Genomic DNA, 5,559 nt, shown 5'->3' on the forward strand with positions numbered 1-5,559 from the left:
CTTTTATTTTTGGTGCCTTTTATTTTTCCTTCAATCTACTTGTCTCTTTTTTTTTGTGTTTGATTCTATTGTATTTTTGTTGGTGTTCATGATGACGATTCGATGTTGCTACTGTGGAATATGTGTTGAACAAAAGACATCAAGAACACCAACTAATCCTGGAAGAATGTCTTGGGGCTGTCAAAAATATTCATCTGGTAATGGGTATGGATTGTTCCGATGGGCTGATGCAAATGATCCAACATGCCAAGAACAATATAACATCAACAATTCATCAACGAGTTCAGGACAAGAAAGACAAGGAACACATAGAAGACAATGAAGGCAAGGAAGACAAGGATCAAACACTAGTATTGATATCACTGTTTATTGTGATTGTTGTTATTTGGTTTGTAGCTGTTGTTTTTAAGATATATTAATTTGTACTATGTGTTATTTGATAATGAAATTGTCTACATTTACTTCAGAAATCAGAATAACAACTTCATTCAAGCACAAATTCATACAAGAAAAACAAAGTCTTCCCAATAGCAACTTAACACAAATTCATATACAAAACATTACAACTAAAACAATTGGGATCAAGTCATTAATCAAAATAAAATTAGTTGGGATCATGTCATTAAGCTAAATAAAGCTAAATAAAGTGAAATTTAATGGGTGTCTTGAGTGCCTTGAGAGTTTGGTGTGCCTTGAGTGCCTTGAGTGCTTGGTGTACCTTTAATGCTTCTGTAACTTTCCTCTCGTAGTTGCCTTTAAGTAATTGCAACTCTTCCCTTCCACCTTAGTCCACTGGGTTTGTGATCAAGATCAATATTGGTAGGAGTTGAACTTAGCACTATGTAATACCCTATCAGTATTTTCAGACCGAGAGAACAACAAGAGTCTTAACTCAGAGATGAACTATTATCAATTAAACCAATTTAATGTGTTTAAATGATAAAATACATACTTTCTCAGTTACACTGCCACTTGATCCAAATAAGAGACCATAACCAGCTGTCTTTGTTTTTCTTGGTCTTGGTTTCTAATAAGCAAGAGATGCACCACCTCTCAAAGCTGTGCTAGTCTTTTTTTTTTTTTTGGCTAGCTGTACTAGAAGTTGATTGTTGAGTGCAACTTGCACTTGGACTTGCTCTTGGTACTGATCTTGGACCTGCACATGGAGTGCAACTTGTAGTTGGAGCTGCATTAGGAGTGCAACCTGCACTTAGACCTGCTATTGGACCTACACTTGGAACTGCCCTTGGACCTGCACATGGAGTGCAACCTACACTTAGACCTGCTCTTAAAACTGCACTTGGACCTGCATTTACACTTGACTGGCTTCCAATTGCAGCATCAACATATGTAAAATCTAAGTTGCAGCATTTCCAGCAATTGCAACACTTGTTCCAGTAGTAATATTTAATGTTCCAACACTTGCATCACTTGTTCCAGCATCAACATTTTTCTACAAACATAGAGACATTAAACACAACCTACCAAAGTATAACAAGAGTAAAATTCAGTAACAAAGAGACATTAAAACACAACTTACCAGAGTTGAACATCCTTTCTTGTTACGTCCAAAAGTCTTACACACAGAACATTTCATCTTTCTTCCCTTCCAGCCTTTCCAAACTTCTTCTTAACTGGCTCATCACTATCTTTCTCTTATTTTTTCCTGATCTTCCTGGCATGGCTGTAATTTTAGGTGGTTCAATGGCTGGTCTATCACTTTTTGGCTACATCTTCATGTTTTTCATAGGTTGAATAAATCTATTATATGCTTTCAGGTATGTTTTCTTTTTATACCAGTGGTAAATAAATGACTCAACAACCCAATCCTTAAAATGAATTGTTGTAAGTGCATGGCCACAAGAAATTCCCTTTAATTGCCATGACCTACAACTACACACCTTCTTTTTTAGGTCAACAACATGTTTATATAGTGGATCATGAATCTCAAAGACAAGATCACTATTAAACCTTACCTCACAATTATCTGCAATTTCAGCATTTTCTCTAAGAATATCCATAGCCATAGGTGATATACATCAATAATCCATTTTTCTATAAAAAATCTCTCATTTGATTCATTCTTTCCATAACTCTGACTCTTATTTCCTCTAGCATAGTGATTATTGATTTGAACCTAGCACCTAAAATTCAACTGTTGAAAGTCTCACACATGTTGTTCTCAATCACATCAAACTTGCTATGTTCTTTAAAGTATGCCCTAGACCATGCTTCCTTGTAATACTTTAACAGAGCTTCTATAATGTCTTCTCTTAACTCACTTAAATCATCAAGTTTGGACTGTAAAAGTACCTCAAATGGTTCCCTGGCAACCTGCCAGAATTTCTTCTCCTTTCTTCACCCCTCTAGTCTTTCTTTCAGTTTGCCCATATATGCCTAGAACACCATCTAATTTCAGCATTTGACAATACATCAATAACTGCAAGGTGAAGACCCTGTCAAAAAAAATATTTGAATACAACAATGTTAAATATTAGTTACTTCAAAAATGAAAGAATAAATTTAGCAAATAATATAGTAATACCTTCTGCATATCAGATATCACTGTTAGTCCTTCACCTTCTGTAAGCTCCAAATCATGTCTGATGCACTTGAGAAACCAAGATCATGTCTCCTTGGTTTCTTTATCAACTACTGCCCATGCTATAGGGTACATCTGATTATTTTCATTTTTGGAAATGCAAGTTAATAGTTCACCTTTACATACACCTTTAAGGAATGCACCATCTAAATCAATAACCTTCTACACCCTTCTTTCCATACACTTTTTTAGAAACCAAGACAAATACAAATGCTCATAAACACCTCTTTCCTTGAAATTGTGTTCTTGAATTTCCTAATTGATACAATAGTTCCAGGAATTGTGGTCTTTAATTGCTCAGCATGAACATACAACCTAGAAAGCTCCTCTCTAAAATCTCTCATACGTTCATTCATAACTCTCAGTTTTGCCTTTCTACAACTTGTCTTACTAACATACAAACCATACTCCTTTTGTATCAAAGACTGAATCTGATGTAGTTTGATGGTAGGCTCACTCATAATCCTCTCTTTGTAATGTTTACTAATCCAAATGGGGGTACATGTTTGTTTCTTGTTCTTTTAAAACACTTGTGGACTGGAAAATATGTTTCAACACTGAAGTTTCCAGTGTTACCATCAATACTTCCAAGAATATGCCAAGGACAACCTTTTTTTCTACAATGTGCATTTACCCTTTCCTTCTCATTAGGTTTCAACTTAATATTAACACCCTTCTGAATAGAGTAAGTTTGCAGTATCTCTCTGAACTCAATGTTATTCAATAATACCATATACAGTTGAAAACAAACCTTTTTAGCAGTTGGATCAAAGTAGACCTTTTTACTTTCCTTTGTAGGTGCTGGATCTACCACTTATCATCCTCAACAGGATCCCTTTCATCTTCACTATTGTCACTACTAGGATCCGAGCTATCAAAATAAGGGTCATCACCACTAAAATTTCCTTCAAATCTAACCCTTCTCTCCTTATAAATGTCTTCAAAACCAGCATCTATACCTACAGGGCCAGATGGTATCTCATCTAGATTTACTCTATCAGCCTTGTCTTTAATTTGTTCTTGAATGTTAGACTTCTTAGCTTGAATAAACACTTTATCCAAATCACTCAAATCATATATATTTTCAGTAACATCATAGAGTGAATCAGAATGTTCTTCAACTCTAGGAGCAGGAGCTTGTTCTTCAACTATAGGGACTGCTCTTCAACTAAAGGGGACTGATTTTGGTTTAAATCCCTATTTTCATTTTAAGCAAATGGTTGAGATGAAGACACATCAGCCCTATCTATTTATGAGGAGGATGACAAATCAACCCTATTTTTATGTGGGGAGGAGGACACATCAACATTATATTTTTGTGGAGATGAGGGCACATCCGCATTAGTGCTAGGCAATTCAAGTATCTACTCAACAACGAAAGGTATACTAATGGGATGTACTACATATACATCAACAAAATTAGCAGCCTTAAAATCATTAAGAAATGTAAAACATCATGATCAGTATTTAACATGTACAAAATACCCTTCTTGTTGACTCTACATTCAATTGTCTCAACGTTTTTAACACCTAATTCCAATGCTATTTTAGGAAAAACATAATATGCAACTCATCTACATCTATATTAATCTTTTCAACACTAGTTATTCTATTGACATACTTTAAAGTAGGATCAGATACAAAACAGCCCCCATAGTGAAATTGAAGTGTCACTATAGTTAAAGCCATATCATAGGATGCCTGCAAAGTCAAATGAAAAACAACTACAGTTAAAACTTAAAGGCATAAAATTACCATGAAAAAAACAACTACTGTTAAAGAGGAAAAACAAGCATAAACTTACCATGAAAAATAACTACAGTTAAAGGCATAAACTTACCACGACTGTAACACAAAAAGCCCTAAAATTTTTAAGAAATTCTAGTAATAGTTAAAGTCATTAACTTACCATAACTGTAATTGTTGTAACAATGGAACACTAACAATATCAATACCCAAGACAATTGACTAGAAATAAAATATTAATTTTAGTCGAAATTGGAATTTTACGAAAAAACCCTAGAATCTACTCGAATTCAAGAAACATGCCATTGAAGTCAGTTGAAGTCATTAATCAACTAAGAAAGCGTATAGCACTAACATCACACCAAAACCAAAGTAAAATTCCCAAAAAATTTAGAAAATCAAATGACAATTGATCCTCTAATTAAACAGATCACACAGGAAAGTGAAAAAAGATCGAAAACTAACACAAATGCAAGAACTTACAACGATAATCAGAGTGGAACTGAGCTTCATATGAGAAAATCTATGGCAAATCACAAACAATTTTTAGTGGAGAAATCACAGAGAGGAGAAGAGGAGAAAAGGAAAAGTCATGAAAGTTTTAAAAATTTCGTTGAGGTTGGACTATTCTTAGTTGGCGGATTTACCACGTGGATTTCAATATCATGCGTGGATTATTATTTTTTATTTTTGGCCAACATGTACGTGGTTTGTGCAACACACGCGATGCCACAACAAAAAAAATGTTTAAAATGCTGGTTTTGGCTAGGTTCAGGGGTTCAGATGACAAAAGGGTAAATAGGAGTATCCAGAATACAATCCTATACAAGTATAAGGGTCCACCAGATCATTCCGCCTTAAAATAACTTTAAGTTACAAATTTAAAGTGATAATTTTTTTTAAAAGATGCTTATTTGGTAGAAGTAGTAGCTGTTATCGAATGGAAGACTAGAAAGAGAAATTAAAGAGAGAATGAATGATAACTCTTTATATTGATTCTTGCATTGATTCAAATAGAAGACTACATCCCTATTTATAAATAATTAAGGAGAATCGTTCTTAAAAGAGAATATACTAACCTAAAATAAAACTAATTATTTTGCAATTAATGTAAACCCTAGACTTGAAAGAAATTAAATACTATAAATTATTTTTAGACAAAAAAAGAAGTAAAAAGATTCTACAAAATCTCAACATCCCCCCCCCCCCCA

Source organism: Solanum pennellii, chromosome 1 (genome assembly GCF_001406875.1).
Source record: "Solanum pennellii chromosome 1, SPENNV200".
NCBI lineage: Eukaryota > Viridiplantae > Streptophyta > Magnoliopsida > Solanales > Solanaceae > Solanum > Solanum pennellii.